This window comes from Herpailurus yagouaroundi, unplaced genomic scaffold (genome assembly GCF_014898765.1).
Source record: "Herpailurus yagouaroundi ecotype Mexico unplaced genomic scaffold, PumYag 100, whole genome shotgun sequence".
NCBI classification, from domain to species: Eukaryota; Metazoa; Chordata; class Mammalia; order Carnivora; family Felidae; genus Herpailurus; species Herpailurus yagouaroundi.
This window is the reverse complement of record NW_024412391.1, coordinates 38,918,174-38,940,260: the sequence shown is the minus strand read 5'-3', so window position 1 is coordinate 38,940,260 and position 22,087 is coordinate 38,918,174. Positions and strand designations below refer to the sequence as shown.

The 22,087-nt window shown below is 37.3% G+C and overlaps 1 protein-coding gene across 10 annotated transcripts in view; it reads left to right on the top strand.

Moving 5' to 3' along the window:
* Positions 1-22,087, top strand: part of BBS9 (Bardet-Biedl syndrome 9) — a 447,491-nt gene that overhangs the window by 40,506 nt on the left and 384,898 nt on the right. Inside the window, exon 2 of one of the 10 annotated variants that reach the window (XM_040472291.1) lies at positions 20,213-20,276. The exons of the other annotated variants lie outside the window; for them this stretch is intronic. The gene's annotated coding sequence lies outside the window, so the exon portion shown is untranslated. The remainder of the gene's footprint in view (positions 1-20,212; positions 20,277-22,087) is intronic. 10 annotated transcript variants of the gene reach the window in all.

Sequence of the window (22,087 nt, the reverse complement as noted above, 5' to 3'; positions counted from 1 at the left end):
TCTCTCTCTCTCTCTCTCTCTCTCTCTCTCTCTCTCTCTCTCTCTCTGTCTCTCTCTCTCTCCTCTATCTTTTCTCTATCTCTGTCTCTCTCCCTCCCTGTCTTGCTCACTATCAAAAAAAAAAAAGCATTAAAAAAATAAATGTAACTTCATGTTGCAGAAAAGTAATGAAGTGGTTTTTAAAAATTTTAATTATAATAAGTGATATCTTAGAATATAAATTGAAAATGCTTTCTAGCTGTGCTTCTCGAACTTGAAGTTTCATTTGAATCATAATGGAATCTTGATAGAAATTCAGGTTCTAACTCTTTAAGTTTGTAATTGGAGAGTTTGAATTTCTGAAACTTTCTTCGTTGATGCCAAGTCTCAGAGATCTAGAGATATGTTGCTGCTCTGGATCTACCGAGTACTGTTCTATATGTTCTAAGTACTTTGCAGGTTGAATAACTTAAGATATACTAAGCAAGTGGTAGAGGAGAGATTCTAACTCAGACTCTGCTTCTAGAATCTTGTAGTGTTAACCATACTAAACTTCTTCCTTGTCTGGACTGTGAGTAAATTAACCTTCCTAAATCAGAAAAAAAACTTTCCTATCAGAAAGGGGTGTATTTTGGTTTGGCTGAAGTTAGTGCATAACTTTGATTCTTCATATATTATGGAAAACATATTGAGTAACTGCTGTTTCAGGTACTTGCTTTTTCAGTTTGATTTTTTGGTTTGGTGCTTTGGTTTCTAAGAAAAGTCCTCCCCCTGCTCCACAATAATAAGAGAGGTTATATATGGGAGGGTAATATATGATTTGAAATTAGCAAAAGAGTCATTACTGTTTTTCTTTAACCTTTTTTTGTTTGCTCGTTCATTAAGAAAATCTTTCAAAAACACCCTGAATACATTTGCAAAAACTCAAAAGGTGCATTCATTTGATGCGGTAAGGCTTGGCTTTACCTCAAGCTACATGCAATGTCTATTAATGAGAAGAAAATGGTAAAGAAATAGGAAATCTAGTTTTATGAACTAGTTAAAGAATATGTGCTTAATATCTTCCATTATTCAGACTACTACATACCATTCCAGAATTTAAGTTAAAATTCTTTCCATATTGTACTTTTTAGGGGAAGTGACTGATAAACAAAGACTATATTGGATCCTTTTTTTTTTTTTTTTTTTTTTTTTACACAAAAGGATGTGGGAGATGTGCTTGGAATTAAAGAATTTTTGTAGTTTCTCTAAATCTAAAGTACTGTTTTGAAGGAATGACTTTGGGTTTTTATAAAAATGGTAGTTTAAAAAAATGGTAGTTTATCTTTGCCTTTTATAATAATGACAAATTAATGCTTGCAAAATTTAGTGAGTGGTATAAGCATGGACAATCAAATTACAGTTTGGAAATATATTAAATTAGTTTTGAAAAGGTGGACTTGAATTGATCTAAAAATATGTTATTAACATTGATGGAATTTATTTGACTCAGTAATTTGAACTCTACTTGTTTTTATTTTTTTTATTTTTTTTATTTTTTTATTTTTTCAACGTTTATTTATTTTTGGGACAGAGAGAGACAGAGCATGAACGGGGGAGGGGCAGAGAGAGAGGGAGACACAGAATCGGAAACAGGCTCCAGGCTCCGAGCCATCAGCCCAGAGCCCGACGCGGGGCTCGAACTCACGGACCGCGAGATCGTGACCTGGCTGAAGTCGGACGCTTAACCGACTGTGCCACCCAGGCGCCCCGAACTCTACTTGTTTTTGAAAAAAGGAATAAAGGATATCCCTGCCAGATATTCCTCTGCTTTAGTTTCATTATGTCACTTCAACTTTCAATGGTTGTTGATATGGTACTTTACCTAGTTAAGATAAGCTTACCAATTCAGAATAGTATTCGGAAAAGGACAGCATTAATATTGACTGACAGAATGCCAGTGGTAGAGTGAAGAAAGAATGTTACTGTTTTGAGGTCAACAATTGCAAATACTTAGCTTAGTAAAATAAGATACTTTATCTAGTTTATGTGATGTATCTTGCTACCATCAAGATATTTGAGCTAAAACTTCCTTTTCTCATAATATGATTTAGGGACCTATAGTTAGTTTACTTGCTCAGTTACCACAAATTTGTCCTGTAGAGATGGGACAAGTTGACAAGCCTTATAATGTATATGGCTCTTTCAAGTGTGTGAAAGGGACGTTGAAAAGAAATAGTTGATTTATTAGAGATGTATGGGAACTTTCAGGGATTAGAGAAAGTCTGGTGTTAGTTCTTCCTTGCATCATCTTTCTTCCTCCATCCATCCATTCATCCATCCATCCATCCATCCATCCATCCATCCAGTGCGTATTTACTGAGAGTCTTTTGGGTACCCAGGCACTGTACTAGTTTATTGGAATAGAAAGATGAATAAAAGACAGTTTAAGTTCTCAGGAAGCTCACAATGTTGGGTACAATAAAGACTAAGAATTAGCTATGATATGATGAGGTAAGTTGTAATAAAGTGGATATGTACGAAGTTATACTGAAGCCTTGAGGAAGGAGCAGCTTCCTTAGGCTGAATAAATATGTGTGCATGTATGTATTTGTGTATGGGGAGGGCAGTACTTAAAGGTGAGGGAATCTGCTGTTACCTATTTTGTTTCAGCTCTTCATTTTTATCTATTTTAATCTAGAGGTCACTAGCCCCAGTTTCCTATAAATGAACAGTTTCATAGTTTTCAGTATAAAGCTTTCATTGCTCATAGGCTGAGCCATTCAGATTCCCTCTGGGATAGTTTGTTCCTCTTGAGAAGATTATTTTTCAGACTTTGGAGCACTTAAAAATTATTTTGCTTTAAAAAACGTTGGCATTTTCATACTACTAAATGGACTTTCTTATCTATAGTTTAAAGCCTTCAGTAAGGCAAAATTATCTTCTTTCGCTACCAGCTGATTAAAAAAAATTTTCTTTAATGTTCTTTTATTTTGAGAGAGAGAGAGAGAGAACATGAACAGGGGAGGGGCAGAGAAAGAGGGAGAGAGAGAATCCCTAGCAGGCTCCGTGCTATCAGCACAGAGCCCAATGTGGGGCTTGAACTCATGAACCATGAGATCATGACCTGAGCTTGAAACCTCCAGCTGAGTTGGATGCTTAACCAGCTGAGCCACCCAGGTGCCCCTTGCTGCCAGCTGATTTTAATGGAGGATATAGTGCTCTAGAGACAGATAGATAGAAACATAGTATGACTATGTTTATTAAGAATGACAAATTTAAGGGTAGGGATAGGAGATGAAGTAACACAAGAGATTAAGAGATATAAATGGAGAGACAGAGCATGTCATGAAAGGACAGGGAAGAGAGTTTCAAGAGGTAGGAGTCAGGAGAGTCAGAGGTTAAGCAGCTGGAGTGTTGAAAAGAAAATACTGGGTTTAGCTGCTTGGAGGTCATTGGTGATCTTTGGGAGAACAGTTTTAACAAAAGGATGGGCACACTGGTCCAGTTGCCTCAGAATGAGGACTTCATAGAAAAGAAATGGAAATCACAAAGGAAAGCTGTTCTGTGAAGAGGTAAGAGAAGGGTAAGAGAATGATACGGCCACAGCTGGAGGGGAAAAGGTTTTATAAGGAGGGAGAAATCTTTGAGGAGATAGGATGGAACCTTGATCTGATGAACAAAATGCCTTCCATAATCTTTTGTTGAAAAAATTAACTTGAATATATTTTTATTTGAAAAATTATGCTGTTTGGATTATGATGGGCCAGTTCTTTAAAATTTTATTTCTTATCACATAATTGGTGCTTTATAGTCATGTTGAATTTTTGTTTTCTCTTCATAATGAATTTGTGGTTTATGGGAAAAAGGCTTTTTAATACTTCAGTAGAGATTATCAGCACTATCTGGTTCTTTCTTCAATTTTTACCCTTCTCTGACATTTTTTGCTTCTTTACTCTAATTTTTTGGCCCGCTTGCTTGCTTGCTTGCTTTCTTTCTTTCTTTCTTTCTTTCTTTCTTTCTTTCTTTCTTTCTCTTATCTATTTGTCTACCTACCTATCAGTCTACCTATAATTTTACTGTGGTAAGAACAATTAACATGAGATCTACCCTGTTAGCAGATTTTTAAATTGAGGTATAGTTGACATACAATGTTATGTTAGTTTCATGTGTATAACATAATGCTTTGATATTTGTATCTCTTAACAGATTTTAAATTGTATAATATTGCTATTTATGGGCTGCTCTAATTTTTAAAATTAGTTTTCTTGATTATAAATTTTTGGTTTTCATAGAGATGTTTATATTTTGAGCTTACTGGGTAACAGACAACTCAAGATTTAAAGAAATGTTACCATAAAAAACCAATACCACTCAATTTCTGTATATGCCACTATTTTGCTTTTCCATTGGGTGTGCTTCTTTTCACTTCCAGCCTTGCCTTTGGTTAACTAAAGATCCTTTTCTTTTAAAGATTTTATTTTTAAGTTGTCTGTACACCCAAAGTGGGGCTCATACTCCTAACCCTGAGATCAAGAGTCATGTGCTCTACTGACTGAGCCAGCCAGGTGCCCTGATACTGAGGATTCTTTTGACTGCAGTTGACAGTAGGCTCATGGAGGAATAAGAAATTTACTGTCTATCACCATTTGGGCCACCAATGTGATTAGATCTGGTTTTTTTCTTTTCATCTTTTGCTTCCATTTTCTTGCACAAGCTATTTCTTCCTGGTTACAAGATAGCTACAGCAGCTCTAAATCTTCTTAGATTCTAGTTCGTGTGAAAAGTGCCTGCCTTTCTTCCAGAGGGCTCAGCAAAGGTCTCTTTCCAACTCCGTGGCTTTGGTTGGACCATCTCTGAACCAATCCCTGTCACTAAAGGGATGCAGTTAAACTTGGGTCTGAGCTAAGTATGGGAGAGGTAGGGCCATTTCTGTTAACCATTAAGACTAAGTGTGGAGAGGGGTGGACCTTTGGGGGAATAATGGTGAATAATCAACTGTGGTGAGTTTGAGGATTTTGGAGTTGATCAAGGAAAAAGGCATGACTATGAGATGTCAGTAGCCCACAGTGAACTTTATTTGGGTGTTGCTTTGACAAGATTGCATTCGAGGGTAAGTCCTTAACAGCAGGAAGTTTTCCAGAGCCTGTGGCAGGGGACCACCACCTATAAAGGGAAGCAGGCAAGGAAACTCCTTGGGGAGAGAGTGGGGCTGTATGTCTAGGCAATAATCCTCAGATACAAGATGAAGAGTCCTGATCAGGAAGCTTTGGAGGGCAACAGTGACTTCTGTAGCTCCAGGATTTGTCTTATCTATGGCTAGTAAATGTTTGTTCATTTTTGCAGGGTATGCACTGCAGGCATGCTATAAATGGCTAAGAATATGCTTATTTGGTCTATAATTAAAGCAACTGAAGGTGTAAAAATTAGAGTTTTGCATCTGAGGGCTTTGAGTTCACATTCATGACCAGCCTGCTGTGAGGTACTAAACAAGGGGCCAATATATAGCGGCCACCTTTAACCAATGTATGTAACATTAACTGAATAGGGCAAAAGAGGTGCTGGGGAGCCAATACACTGTAAATGTCCATCTTCCTTTTGCCTTCACATTCTCTCCTAGAGCCTTCCTGGGATGCCCTTTTAGAAGTGACAGAAGAGGCAAGCAGTGGTGATTTGAAAGGTGTATGTGGACTGGAGGAGGCAGGGGATGAGCAGTTGAAGAGTGCTCTGCTTTGGGCTTCATGCAGTCTCATTCTGGCCACACTGTAGGGGATAATTGCTCCGAATGTTTGTTTGTATTTAGAGATTTGTTGCAGTTTCATTTAATTGAATGCATTTCAAGGTCATTTGTCACGTTTTTAGTTCTGGGTTTAGTCCATGTTAGATTTGGTGGCATGTTCCAAGTTCTTTATAGATAAATTGAAACTCGAAATGATGTAGGGCATGATTTTTACTTCATCTTTTTCTCTTTCAATGCTCTCCACACCAAAATGTGTATACTTTTATTATAAAAGTAATCATGTTCATAAGGGAATATTCTAAACATATGAACCTGTAGACAGGAGAAAAAAATGATTTAGCACTATCTCCTAAATAGAACCACTGATTACATATCAGTGTAGACTATAACAGAATATTTCAACCTTAGTTAACCCAGAGTAATTTTATATTTCTGGAATTTAACTATCTCACCATCAAAATGGCACTATCATTGAAAAAATATGTTTATCATGGGAAGTCTGGTGCTATATGATATGGGATGTATGTAAGTAATGGCAATAAATATGTGAAATAGACATATTTCTTAGCAAAGCTTTTACTTCATATGACTATAATATCTTGGAGTCAGTTGAAGAATTTGTTAAATATTGGTCTTCAGTTTGTATCAGTTGAAAACATGATGGATTTACTAGCAAACAGAAAAAAACCTCATATTACTTGTGCTTAGCTATAAATGGAAAAAATAGCATGGTATATGATATTCCCAAATATTTGGTGATGGATATATTTCACCTGTCAATTATTTTTTTAAAGTTTTATTTATTTTTTTGAGAAACTGAGAGCGTGAGCAGGGGAGGGGCAGAGCAAGGGAGACACAGAATCCGAAGCAGGCTCCAGGCTGTGAGCTGTTAGTATAGTGCCTGACGAGGGGCTCGAACCCATGAGCTGTGAAATCATGACCTGAGCCAAAGTTGGATGCTTAACCAATTGAGCCACCCAGGTGCGCCCCAAACTGGCCTTTCCTTTAAAATGGCAAGTAATTGGGACGCCTGGGTGGCGCAGTCGGTTAAGCGTCCGACTTCAGCCAGGTCACGATCTCGCGGTCCGGGAGTTCGAGCCCCGCGTCAGGCTCTGGGCTGATGGCTCAGAGCCTGGAGCCTGTTTCCGATTCTGTGTCTCCCTCTCTCTCTGCCCCTCCCCCGTTCATGCTCTGTCTCTCTCTGTCCCAAAAATAAATAAACGTTGAAAAAAAAATTAAAAAAAAAATAAAATGGCAAGTAATTTTTATACAGTGATTTTAATTAATCAATTAATTAATTAATTAAAAATGTTTATTGGGGTACCTGGGTACTGACAGCTCAAAGCCTGGAACCTCCTTTGAATTCTGTGTCTCCCTCTCTCTCTGCTCTTCCCCAGCTCACATTCTGTCTCTCCTTCAAAAATAAATAAACATTAAAAAAAATTAAAATATTTATTTATTATGAGAGAGAGAGAGAGAGAGCGAGAGAGAGCTAGAGAGCACAAGCAGGGTAGGGGCAGAGAGAGAGAGGGAGCGAGGGAATCCCAAGCAGGCTCCACGCTATCAACACAGAGCCCAAAGGAGGCCCAAATTCACGAGGGGTGAGATCATGACCTGGGTCGAAATCAAGAGTCAGATGCTTACCTGACTGAGTTACCCAGGTGCCACCATACAGTGATTTTAAACCTCTGCACATTTTATATTCTGGGGAAGCCCTCTTGAGCTGCACATAGGGTATGTCCAGTCACAGCTCAGGATGTCTGGTAACAGTGTCTGCAGGAGAATGGGGAGTACCCTGTATCAGTACTCCAGGACTGATGGGGAGTATCCTGTGTCAGTACTCTGGGACTAATGGGGAGCATGTATAATAGCACTTCTGCTAGTCATCAATGCCTTTTGCTTGTTCTTGCTACTTTGCCTTTTCAGGTTCCGTTTTCAGCCTGTATACTTGGACCATCACTTGTAAATGACTTTGTTCAATGAAATTTGAGATTTCCTTACATGAAGTCATCTCTGAGGGTCTTTTTGGATCTTTTCCTTTTACATCCTGGTCGTATTATGTGGATCATCCACTGATTATTTGAGATTTGGTAGATGACACCATAACCATGTCTCAGTTGATAACAAATTGTCTCTCAATTATGATAATGTTGTATTTCATATATATGTATATATTGCTAGGGTTTTGTTTGTTTCTGTTTGTTTCAGTTTTGTAGCCTCCTGTATCACCCTGTCATTGATTCTTGTTTTGTTTAATTCATACATTTATTAAATTGCTCAGTAGTGTGAAATGTTTTCAGAGGACTTTCTTCTGACTCTAGGTTTTGTTTTCTTTCCATGTATTGTTTGTATGTTATCTCTCTCTCTCACTCTCCCTGCTATTTTCCTATACTGTGTTTGTGGGTTTACCAGGCCAATCTCTTTTTATCTTGCTCAACCCTAGCCTGGCCAACTCTGTCTGGGCCAGCTTGCTTTTTATGGTGCTGGTGAATTTTCCTTCCTTTTGCTCCCAACCAGTCAAAGACAAGTTTGTTTTCCTTTTTCACACCCTGATTTGAGAGCTATATATTGCTCAGTGTCTCTGCCTGCTTCTTGTCTGTGGGGGAAGTATGGATGGGAGAGGAGGTGGAGGGGGTATCTGTGGCTATGGAAGCCTTCCTGGACAATCTGGCTTCAGCCCTGTCTTTTGTGGTTTTCTGAGGTATCTTGAATCACTGTTCCCTCTACCTGGATGGTCTGTAACTTGTTATCTTGGAAGGTAGGGAGGATGTTCTCAGACTTTGGATCTTCTCTCTGGCTTCCTCACCAGCTTTCCTCAGAGTCAGCTCCATTTGCTCCTTCTTCTGTTTGACTATCTCACCAGGCTCCATTTCCATTTCCCCCTTTCTTTCTTCCTGTCACCCCCTTCCCCCTTTTTATTCTGGTTCCTTGTGGGTGTGTGTGAAGCCTCATGTGGCATTTCCATCTCTAGCCTGTCTTCCACTCCTCATCATTGTGGAGATCTTTAATCTGGCTGCTGTTTTTATGGTCTATGGCTTTTACTGTTACCTTTATTTTTGCACAAAAACACCAACATGGTAAAATTTATTTTTCTTATCTCGTGGAAAGGGACTGTAGTGAAGGTAGTTGTTTTTCTGGGCATTTTGATTTCTCCAGGCTGTCTACATCCCCTCTGGATCTGTCTTTCTCTAAATTAGAGAATTTTAGTAAGGTTTTCAGAATTTTGGTTATTCATGACCTCATTACCCCTCCTCTTTAAGTGGAGTCTAGTTAGCACCTTCACAAAATGCACAAAGTCTAGCCCTGAAGATTCTTGGAAACGTACTTTTCTTGATGATCATCATTTTTTGAAGATATGGGATGAGGTTGGGTCTTTTCCCTTGTTTCACTGCTGCTGGTGTATATTTCTTATGCTTTGTCGTTGGCTTATTTACTTGTTTGTTTAATCCACAGTGTTATATTTTTGAAAGTGTTTTTTGAAAATAGTCCTTGGGCTGCCAGATTTGAAAAATGGATGTTTATCATAAAAATTCTTGTGGATTCAACAGTTCAATTGTTTGGATGATGCTGGTAGACATCTGGATAGATAATCTTTTATTTTTTGGTGTGAGCTATTTATTTAGTACAGATTATTTTTTGTACATGATGTGAATGTCTTTTCACCATATTATTCTAGGGTTTTATGTTGTGTGTGTGTATGTGTGTGTATTTTAATGTCAAATTGTTCCTTTCCTGTATAATTTATTCTGTTTCCTCTAAGCTTAGAAAGTTCTGTCATCAGAGTTTTAATGTTTTTGTCTCCTGTGGATTGATCTTCTAGCAGGAATGTTTATATTTATTTATAGAGAAGACTATGTGGAGAGAATGCTACTGTTTATTATCTCCTATATGTTGTGCTATTGTATTTAACCCTGTAAGATAGGTAACTTAATAATATTTCCCACATTGGGAAATAGAAACTCAGATAAGATAAAGATCTTGCTGCAGATCATACCTGGGCATAGAGAGGCTTTGAATCCAGAGTTGTCTGATTCCAAAGCCCATGTTCCTTGTAATACATTACCACTTATTCAACTGCCTTCCAAGTCAGAAAGAAGGTCTGTGTGAATTCTTTGAGAGGAAGGAGAGGGTGGCTTTTCTGTAAGCTTAATGAGGGCAGAGACCATTTCTTTTGTTCATCATGTGCTAATGTCTTGTGCAGTGCTTGGCACATAGTGGGATAAGTAGTATTTGTTGAGTGAATGAACCAAAATAGACATGTGGTTGGGCAGAACTGATGTTATACACATCAGGTTTTCAAGGTTACTTTTCAGAAACAAATGTTACCACAGTGCACTCATTCTAATCAGCTTCTGGGTTTTGTTTTCTTCTTTAGCAAGCACATGTTGACTAACTGCTACAGTGCATAGGTTATAGTAGTTACCGTAGTGGTAAATGTGGAGGTGATTACTTGGGCCTCCTGGATTCACCTTTACACAAAATTATTTCCCCATATGCCAGTGAGGCAGTATTTATACCGGCCAAGCTTACCAGTAGAAATACTGACCTTTTTCATCGATTTGGAGTTTTGTTTCTATACATTATTCATCCTTTTGTTATCAATATGTTTGTTTTCTTTTTGCATAAAATGTGATAGTCAGGATTATTGAGTATTAATGATAATATTCACAAATCAAAAAAGGTTTTGGTTTTTAATAATTCTTTAAATTCTTAGATATTTAGCATAAAAGACATTTCTTTGTCTCTTTAACCCTCTTTATCTCTCTTCTCTCTGTGCCTGTGAGAGCTTATTTTCCTTGAATTCTTCCAGTTCTCTTATTTTACTTTGCTTTTCTTCACCTAATGAAACTTCAGAAAAGTAGAATTTTTATCAAGGAAAGTTTAAAGTTAGATTGTAGACATAATATGGGCATGGTATGGACTATAAAGGTCTGATAGCACAGTAGTCCCACATTTGTGATTGAAGTGGAAAGAAAATGCTTTATATAAAAGGTTCAGTATGTTTGGATATAATTGTCAGTAAAGGAGGTGAACAGATTTTACTAATAATATATACGAGCATGGTGGAATACTTTTTAAATTGTCAAATGACTTCTATAAGCTTGTATGGGATTATATTGTCACATAAATAAAAATTCATGCATTCTTTGGAATAAAAAGCCCGCCAAAGAAAACAGTGAACTGAAGAAGAAGTAAGTCACCTTTTGCCTCATCTTGAGGCAACCCTAGATAATCAGATTCTCAGCCTTCAAATAACTTCTAATTGTCTAAACTGAAGCTTTTTTTCTTGTCTGCTAAGGAAATGTATTAGTGGCCACATGTGGTTGCTGAGAGGCTGTGCTTCCCAGAGCCGTCTGGATTCTTTGATAGTCATCCAGAGAGTGAATTGATATGCTCAGCTGGGGTGAATGAACAGCCAGAACACAGTTCTTGCTTTTTTGTATGGGTATATTAGTGCTAATAAAAGATTAATGCTATTTTTCTTATAGGGAATCAACAGATAATGTTTTGATAACCCTTGTCTCACCAGTGAACCATATGGCCCTTATTTTCTAACAGATATGGTTGAAATGTTAGAGAATAATGTTAGAAAAGGATCCCTATGGCGTGCTGGCTCCTATTCCTTGCCTAAGCATTAAAGTGTAGGTGTTTTATAATATTGGAGAACGTCCCTCATTTGTTTTTAAGATCCTTTATGGATCCACAGTGAGAAGTCGGAAGATCAAGGGGATAATAGGATTGATTCTCATCCTGTGCTGGGTTTTCTCATATATATGGTATTCATTTATAAAATCTTTGGTCCAAGACCCATAAAACAATGTTACTTTCAAATAGCGTCTTCCTGTATATTACATTGTATAAAACCTTTAGTTCCTGGGGGAAAGTTATAAAGAGGGTTCCCTGTAGTCTGCAAATTCATTTTTTACGTGATCATTTAAAGTTGTTACTTTTCCTGAAAGGTGAATTCTGATTCCTTCTATATATATATGCTATAGAAATTGGTGGTTAAATGTCTCCTTGCCTACTGTGGCTAAGAGGGGAAGGGCTAAAAAGAATATTTTAAGTTTCTTAGTGTTGTTTGAAAAAAATAATAATTTCTTTCATGGTGGCTGAATGCCAAGGCTGGAAAAGTGTTATGGAAATGTTTGTGGTCAGGACTGCCTTTGACGAGAGAAAGGTTAAATATGGTAGTTTTGATAGGATTTGACAGCCATTTTTGATATCTATATATATATGTTTCATCATGATTCCCTTCTTAACAGTGGAGTAACTGAGCTATTAAATATTTTACTCAATTGAGAAGGAAAATGATTACCATAAAACTACTTTACTTAAATGACACTATGATATAAAATGTTCCAACAGTTTAAAATATTCATCTACAAAACTTATTGCCATGGGAAATGAACAATCCTCCTCTACCCCCCAGTCTTTCTTGAATTAAATTGATTCAGTAACCCTTTTTCATTCTATCTGGCAACTCTTGCCTGCAGATTTAAAATCTAAAACACAGGGTAGAGATATATGTTAATGCTTAATATGAAAAACAAATGTTTTTTGGCTACTACCAGGTTAAAGTTATTTTAAGAGTACATTAGTAGTACTCTGGGTAGAGGATATCTATCTATCTATCTATCTATCTATCTATCTATCTATCTATCTATCGACATACGTGTGTGTGTGTGTGTGTGTGTGTGTGTGTGTGTGTACATATACGCAATAATATATGCAATAAACTTTAATTAGATTATCTTTTTGATGTACCTTTGGGTGGTTTCCAGTTTTCTACTAATGTGAATAAAATTGCTGTGAACATTCTTATATAATTCTTTATGTGGACAGTATAAAAATTAGGGTGTTTACATATGTAGGATGATATAAAAATTACATTGCTAATTTTTTTTCAATTTTTTCACTGTTATAAAATTTTAAGTACTCAAAAATAGCAAGAATAGAGGTCTTATATTAGTGGGCATGCTTTGCCTGGAAAAATGGTATCATATGTAATACTTCTTAAACTTCTGAAGATCTAAAATTTGCACCATCAGTATTTCATACAGTACATAACTTAAGTCACTTCTGCCTAATTTAGAATATCAGAAATGATAAGCTTGGTATATCAGAATAAGTCCTCCCATATTATATTAATTTCAACTGTATTTGTGCCTAAGCTAAAAGTAAGCAGGGTTTTAAAGCCAAATTTCCTTACATTGAAATTTGTGAATAAGAAACCATTTCTAGATCTTTGCTAAAATAAGACAGTATTATTTAATATGGAAACAATAACTGAGAAACTAATTTGGAAAGTTATATTCATGATTTTAGAGTACTATGAATATAAAATGTATGAGTGGAAAATTAAGATTTCATATGGCTTTTTGCAGCTGGTTGATTAAGTCCTATACAGTTCATTGTCTTAAAGATGAAATTTGTACAAGGTTTTGGAAGGCAGGAGTTGTATATTAAAAGTTCTTGTTTCAAGGGTAGTACAAACTGGTTTTTAACAATCTATCATCTTTCATTTACCAAAGGAAATATGTAAAAAGAAAAGGAAAAGGTTCAGTGGGAACAAAACATTGAGATGATGAAAAGCTACATGGAAAGTAAAAAGACTTTAGAAAGACTACTAAAATGAAACTAGCTTTTTTCCTCAACAATCTGTCTGAATTCATTTTGCTTTCATTATATATCTAGCCTGGAGGCAAAGTATGTTGAGCATTACAACAAAGAGAGTGTTATAAGGAGGGCTTTAAAAAAAATAATAAAGTATAACATATGTGTAAACCATGCAACTTTGTAACAGGAAACTTTATAATAAGGGAGGACTGTGCTTAGCTTTTCCACAATTTTGGAAGAATGAGTTTTATTAGGTGTTAGACAAAGAAATTATCAACTGACTTTTATGCTGTAAGGTTGAAAGATTTGTTATGACCATTCCTAGACTTTAGCAGTGGTTTTAATGTGGGTCCTGATATATTAGAAACAGTGCCTAGCACTGTTAATATGTCTACCGTTGCTAGTTCTCTTAAGGAATATGATGTTTAACTTTGGCCTTTCAGTGAAAGATTATTCAAAATCCTGTTATTCTGTGGTTTTTCTCAGCAGTATTAGGCTGTTCTTGAATTGATCAACACATAATATAATTTGGGAACCCAATCAATGGTTCTTTTATTTTTGAAAGATGGTGACAAATTCTTTTGAAACTTGGGAAATTGGCTCCATCATTCATCCCTTACTCTTTGCTTTTCCTGCCCAACTTCCTAAAAACTATTGTTTTGATGTCAATGTGTAGAATAGATTATCTATAGGGGAATCAGTGTGTATTAATTATATTGGAATATATGTAAGCTTGACAAATGATATGAGTTAGTAGGCACTGTGCCTAATAGGTTATTCAGTTAATGAGGACACTAAAATTAGGGACCTCTAACATGCCAGAACCATATTTCTTGTAAATTTCCCCCAGTTTTGAGATTAACTGGCAGTGGCTATATTTTTCTGGCTTTTTAAAGTCTAATATATTATGGTAGAGTTTTAGGATTTATATAGTGCTTATTATAGAATAGTTGAGCTCTTTGTATTTATCACACTGTTATTGAAGTGAGCTAGAGGAGTAGAAATAAGTCTTTTACCTTTTGGTTTTTCAGTAATCTATCTTTTAAAATATTATTCCATACTCATTTTCCTGTCTTCTCTCTCTCACTTAAAAATGATTACATACCATGCACATTTATGTACTGTTTTCATTGAAGGTGGGGGACTTTAATGACACCCTTTAATATCCAATCCACTGCAGGGATGTTAGAAAATCAGGGTTGAAGTTTCTAGGTTTAGGAGAGAGATGTTAGAAGTATGTTAGCAAGATATATTATTACATATTTAAAAATAGACCATTTATTTTAAACCTTGTAAGATCACAGAATAACTTTTAATCATGTGCAATTCATTTGACAAAAAGTCAAATAGTACAGACAAGCTTATGAAGGCATCATTTCCCCCCACCCCCTGCTTTTTTTTTTCCTCATGGTTAACTCTTTATCTCTAAATAATGTGATTACACCACTGTTATTGGATTCATCATATTTAGGTTTTGTCTATTGATGTACCACAGTGATCAAGAGTTTTGATTAATGACACATCCTTTCTCGTATCCTTTTTCCAGTTAGATCACTATCTAATTTCCAATGCTGCTCTCACTTCAACTACAAACAGGATACTCAAACTCCTATTTCTTTTTTTTTGTTGTTGTTGTATTAAAAATTTTTTTTTATAACAAATTTTTTTAACATTTTATTCATTTTTGAGAGTGAGTGAGAGAGAGAGAGAGAGAGAGAGAGAGAGGAAGTGAGAGAGTGTGAGCAGGGGAGGGGCAGAGAGAGAGGGAGACACAGAATCTGGGCTCCAGGCTCTGAGCTGTCAGCACAGAGCCCGACGCAGGGCTTGAACTCAAACACCGCGAGATCATGACCTGAGCCGAAGTTGGCACTTAACTGACTGAGTCACCCAGGCACCCCAAACTTCTATTTCTTATTCCATCAGCTTTCAATCCCTTGATTCCACATTTTGTAAAACGGACACATTAGCTATTTTATCTATACAATTATTACTGTCTACCTTAAGTCTCTCAACTTCTGTCAACTCCACCTTTATTATTCTTGCTTTGTCAAGAGTAGTAATATGTACCTACTGGTCTTTAATTACAACTAAATCTTCTGTGACTTCTCTATAGATGATTCTAAAAGTTAAAATACATACTTTTATGTATTTTATGTAAATATTGTTCAGTATAGTATACCAGGATCATATTTCCTTCTTTATGATTACAATGTCCTGTGCTACTCAAAGGAAAATGTTTTAGGGGATTCTTTTTAAAAAAATCCTACATTTCACTTCATAGCCTTGTAATTTCTCAAGTTTTCTAGGTTTTCAGTCATACTGTTGAATTTGAATCTGTCAATTCCTTCTGCTTCCTATCTTCCTGTTATCTGGAGGTATGAGATTTTTCTTTCCCCTGGTTTTTTACTTTTGAATTATCTAATTTTGTCCTGGAGTAATTTTTATTTGGTGGTGGTGGTGGTGGTGGTGGTGGTGGTGGTGGTGGTGGTGGTGTGTGTGTGTGTGTGTCTTGGGCTTTTCTTATTGCTGGCCTTTCTCAAATATCTTACTGTCAGTTTTTCTTTGAGGGCTAATCAATAGAAAGAGTAAGTACTATGAAAGTTGGGTTGGGCTTTTGACCAGCTGGCTTAGCTTTAAAGTGAGGGGATGAGGAGCTAGTTTAAATTTGGGATCTTCAAATGTCAGAATGAGGAGAAAAGGCCTATACATTCACAGGAACTAGCACCAGTATTAATTACTATAGTTCTTCTCAGACAGGTCAATATTTCTTTCTTTCTTCTTTTTTTAGGTTTATTTATTTATTTTGGGGGGGCGGAGAGCAGAGAGAGATGGAGAGAGGGAATCCCAAACAGGCTCTGCGCTTCTAGTCTAGAGCCCCATGTGGGCGGGCTCAACGCATGAACTGCAAATGAGCCAAAATCCAGAGTTAGATGCTTAACTGACTGAAGCACCCAGGCACCCCAGGTACATATTTCTTTAAAGAGAAAAACCCTTCTCTCTCTCTGTTTTGTTTTGAGGACGATGGGCAGTAAATACCTAGTTTCTGAATATATGACAAGTGGGAAGAAGGAAGGAAAGGAGACAGTTGGCTAGCTGGCCATCCTTGGCTATCTACATATTTAGTCTTTTTTTCAAGACATTTTTTAAAAAATTTTTTATTTTTTTATTTTTATTAAAAAAAATTTTTTTTTAACGTTTATTTATTTTTGAGACAGAGAGAGACAGAGCATGAACAGGGGAGGGTTAGAGAGAGAGGGAGACACAGAATCTGAAGCAGGCTCCAGGCTCTGAGCTGTCAGCACAGAGCCCGACGCGGGGCTCGAACTCATGGACCGCGAGATCGTGACCTGAGCCAAAGTTGGCCGCTCAACCGACTGAGCCACCCAGGCGCCCCTAAAATTTTTTTTTAACATTTATTTATTTTTGAGACAGAGAGAGACAGAGCATGAATGGGGGAGGGTCAGAGAGAGACACACACACACAGAATCTGAAACAGGCTCCAGGCTCCGAGTGGTCAGCACAGAGCCCTACGTGGGGCTCGAATCCACGGACCGCGAGATCATGACCTGAGCTGAAGTCGGATGCCCAACCGACTGAGCCACCCAGGCGCCCCCAAGACATTTTTATTGAGCTATAAGTTACGTACAATTCGCCTATTTAAAGCACACAATTCAGTGATTTTTATTATAGTCGCACAGTTATGCAGCCATCACCACATCGATTTTAGAACATTTTTACCACTCCAAAATAAACCTCTTACCATTAAAATGATTTTGAGACTCAGTGGACTGTGTGGAGTGGGGATGGGGTACGGTTCCCACGCAGTACCAAATAATTCTCTTGATACCAGCCTGGGGTACTACAATTCAACTCAGTTCTGACACTGTCTGGAGATAGTATCAGATTCTACAGGTTAAAGGGTCAGTTCTATAAGATTGCCCCCCACCTCCATCCCACCCAATCACTTCCCCACTTCAGATGCTAGTTGTAAACTCATGTTGGTACCTGTGCTTCTGACCCACCAGCTACAGATTGGAAGTTCCCACCACTCCCTTCTTAGACTTTGGACACCAGTCCCAAGCCCAGGTTGGTACTTATACTTCTGATGGCAGCTATAAATGAGAGGTTCCCATGACCTCCTCCTTAGATTCAATTAATTAAGTTGTCAGAGAGACAACTTACTAGATTACTGATTTTTGTTTGTTTGTTTGTTTGTTTGCTTTTTTACATAAAGGATATAACTTCAGAATAGCCCAATGGAAGAGCTGCTTAGGGCAAGGTATGGGGAAAGGGCTTGGAACTTCCATGTCTTGCCCAGGTGTGCCACTCTCCCCAAATTTTCATGTGTTCACCAACTCGGAAGCTCTCTAAACCCTGTCCTTTTGGGTTTTTATGGAGGTTTCATTACTTAGGCACAATTGATTAAATCATTGGCTGTTGGCTATCTATTCAACCTGCAGCCCCTCTCCCCTCCCTGGAGGTCAGGGGATAGGAATGAAAGTTCCAACCCTCTAGTCATATGGTTGGTTCTCCTGAAAACGGCCCCCATCCTTAGGTGAGGTCCAAAAGTCACCTCATTAACATGACAAAAGACACTTTTTATTGCTCCCAACACTTAGGAAATTGTGAAAACCTTTGGACATTTCACATAAATGAAATCATACAATATGAAGTCTTTGTGATGGCTTTCTTTCACTTATGTAATGTTTTCCAGGTTTATCCATACTGTAGCATGTGTCAGTATTTCATTCCTTTTTAGTGCAGAACGGTATTCCATTGTATGGATATACCACATTATATTGATCTATTCACCAATTGATGAAAATTTAGATACTTGATGTTAACCAAAAGTCTGAGAAGACATATTTGATGGACATTTAGATTTTCTACTTTATGGCTATTGTGATTAATGCTGTTATGAACGTTCATACACAAGTTTTCATTTCTCTTTTGGATATAAACCTAGGAGTAGAAAAGCTGGGTCTTATCATAACTCTATGTTAAACCTTTTGAGGAACTGCCAAACATTTTTACAAAGTTGCTGAACCTATTTTCATTCCTACTTGTAATGTATTAGGGTTCCACCCAAGAATGAGGTTCTCCACATCCTGGCTAATACTTGTTATTGTTCATCTTTTTGATTATAGCAACCCTGGTGTGTGTGTGGTGGCATTGCACTGTGGTTTTGATTTGCATTTCTTTGAACTGTGTGTTCCTGGGGCTAGGGCTTGTCAATTGATGTGCTTTTCTTTAGGATAGTTAGGGGACTGCCTAGCTATTTTACTGGGTACTCAGATATCTGTAGCTGTAGTTCTTTGAGGTTCTTCTTTCTCTATAGGTGGTCTTCTTTCTCTATGAGTTTCCTTAACTTCTTTCTGGGGAATGTGAGCCCAGTTTCATGGCTGGGGAGGGAATTAGAGAATTGACTATTCAGGATGGTAGACTTTTTCTTCATCCATGTATTTTCAGGTACTTGCCCCATTCCCACGCTATTCTATGTCTGGTTCCTCTAATCTGGGGTCCCTAGTTTAGTTCAACTTCTCCAGAGATTATACTTTCTTAAAAATTTTATTTTAATGTTTATTTATTTTTGAGAGAGAGAGTGCGCGCGCGAGCGAGCATGAGCAAGGGAGGGGCAGAGAGAGAGGGAGACACAGAATCTGAAGGAGGCTCCAGACTCTGAGCTGTCAGCACAGAGCCTGTCATGGGGCTCCATCTCAAAAGCCATGAGATCATGACCTGAGCGGAAGTCAGATGCTTAACCGTCTGAGCCACACCCAGGCACCCTGAGATTAATACTTTCTGTTTTGTATTACTTACATAGGTTTTTAAATAACTCTCTTGTTTTCATATCCCATCTTACTCAACTTTCTCTGGTGCTTTTACTTCCAGAGTAAAATTCCTTTTTAGGATTTTATGGACCTTGCTGTGTCCTTTTGTATGGTTTACCTTTTCTCTGTTCACTTCGCATCTTCATAGATTGTGCTTAGGCTTACCACAGGTCTTTTGAGTTCTTTGAAGGAGTTTATGTCTGTTTATTTTACTCTTTGTTGTTTGCGGTGGTTTTTTTTTTTTTTTTTTTTTTAGAGGAGAAGAGGACATAATAGTCTTTAATTAACAATCTTGAAAAAGGAAGTCATACTAGTTCTTTTAATATAATGCCTTAGAGTCACTAGTCAGGTAAAGAAAATGTGAGTGGCTGTCTCCACAGGCTCTTAATTTCTGCCCTGAGTGAAATAATAATAATAAAGGGGGTCAGAATGCTTGCCAGGTCATGATTACAGAAGCTTGGCTGTAAGTCATGGGCAAAAAGCTTGGTTGTCTGCCCCCACAGTTGAGTGAGTTATTTCACCTCTGGGACCCAGTGAATGTTCAGACGGTTGAGTAATCCCACCTCAGGCACACGGTTGGCAGCAGGGCAAGTAATATCTGAATACTTGGCATGATAATTAATGGGAATATGGGGGAGTATAAACATTTGACATGACTTTGTCTCTTAGTTTCTTACAGCTTCATTTTCATTGCTATCAATAGGATTGGTTTTACTGAGAGAATGAGGGTATTCTTAATTTTGGCAGATGCAAGGATTGCTATCATTCTAACATGGTTTCTCGAGGGAAAGGAGATGAACATTATGTTAGTCCATGATTACTATAAGAGCATTTTTTTACCAGTTTATTTTTATTTTTAATAAATTTCAAAACATTTTAAACTTTTTTTTTTAATTGAAGTGTAGTTGATATACAATGTTACATTAGTTTCAGGTGTGCAACATAGTGATTCAGTAACTGTAAAATTATGCTATGTTCACCACAAGTATAGCTATCATCTGTCACCATACATTGCTATTTCAGTATCACTAACTGTATTTTCTATGCTGTGCCTTTTATCCCCAAGACTTATTCATTTCATAACTGGGATGAACCCATCACTAAAGTCAGAAGATGATATACTTTTATAGGTAAGGTCTTGGTTAAGTTCTTAGCTCTTTGGTAGATGTTGTGGATTGAGTTAGTCCTGTTTGGATCATATAGAATTTGGGAGCAGATGTTGGCTGACAAAAATCACATGTTTGCTATACAGAGAAAAGACAAAACTCTAGAATAGTGGTTCTCAAACTTTAGTGTCCACCAGAATCTCCTGGAAGGCTTATTGAAACATGGATTGATAGGGCCCCTCTCAGTTTTTAATTTAGTAGGACAGAGGTGGGGCCCAAGAATTTACATTTCTAACAAGTTTCTACATGATGCTGATACTGCTTGTGTGGGGAACCATACTTTGAGAACCACTGCTTTTGAACAACGGTTCCTAAACTTTAATGTGCAAAGAATTTTCTGGGAAGATTTACTGGAAATGTTGCTTCTAGGGCCTTCCAGAAATTCTGATTTGGAAAGTATAGGGTGGGGCCCAGGAATCTGTATTTTATTTAAAAAAAAAATTTTTTTTTTTCAACGTTTATTTATTTTTGGGACAGAGAGAGACAGAGCATGAACGGGGGAGGGGCAGAGAGAGAGGGAGACACAGAATCAGAAACAGGCTCCAGGCTCTGAGCCATCAGCCCAGAGCCCGACGCGGGGCTCGAACTCACGGACCGCGAGATCGTGACCTGGCTGAAGTCGGACGCTTAACCGACTGCGCCACCCAGGCGCCCCAACCCCAGATAATTCTTATACAGTAGCCACAGGAGATGAGCATACTATACTATGAGAAATGCTACTCTGTAGGTTTCATGTAACAAAGATTATAAATTAATTATCCTGGGGCGCCTGCCTGGCTCAGTAGAGTGTGCGACTCTTAATCTTGTGAGATTGTGAGTTCGAGCCCCATGTTGGGTCTAGAGATTACTTAAAAAAAATCTAAAAAATTAATCACCCTTATTTATTTTTACTAAATTGAAACGCTACTTGTCTAATTTCCATACATGCTTTTGTATCATTCAGTATCCCAGCAGGAAATAGAATTTAGATGGTTTGAATGAAGATATTTTAGTGAAGGGATCATTGACAGGTGTAGGCAGAGTTAAGAAAGAAATAATGAAGCATCTAAATATTATCAGCAGTGGAAGCTTTTACCATTTCTAGGGTTGAAGGGACAGGAGGAAGTAACGGTATTATTTTGAGGGTTTATTAAGAGCAGGAGCCATGGAAAAGGGTCCTTTCTCTTATTCTTTATTTAGACAAAAATTTCTCATTCCCAGAGGAGACACAAAGTTTCATCAGTCACCTTTTGTTATAGGGCGATATTTTAGTCATTTTCCCATCTGAAATCAGATTTGCAATGTAGTCATCACCAGTGCTCATCATATAACATAGCGGCAAAGGGATGGGATGGGTGGAAAATAATTGGTTAATATAAAATATGCTTAGCTGTAACATTCTCCATGTTTGTAGTTGGTCAACAGACTGAGGTTGATAATCATAACTTACTTTCTCCACTACATGTTTTATATCCTCCTTGTATTTTCCCAGCACATTGGCTAGTCAGACTTCTTTGCCTTCATATCCCAAAGATCTGAGTCCTTAAGTATCCTATGTTTATTGGATTAACCTAGTTTTTCATTAACTTTATTGTTGGACATAGGAATACTAAGAGGCTGCCCAGTGAATCCCTTGGATTTTAGATGTAGTTTACCTGGTCCTGTTGTATAACACCCCCCACTTTCCGCTTAGTAATAGAGAGAAATTACTCTGTCAATACATTACTTTTTTTTTTCTTTTCTTTTCTTTTCTTTTCTTTTCTTTTCTTTTCTTTTCTTTTCTTTTCTTTTCTTTT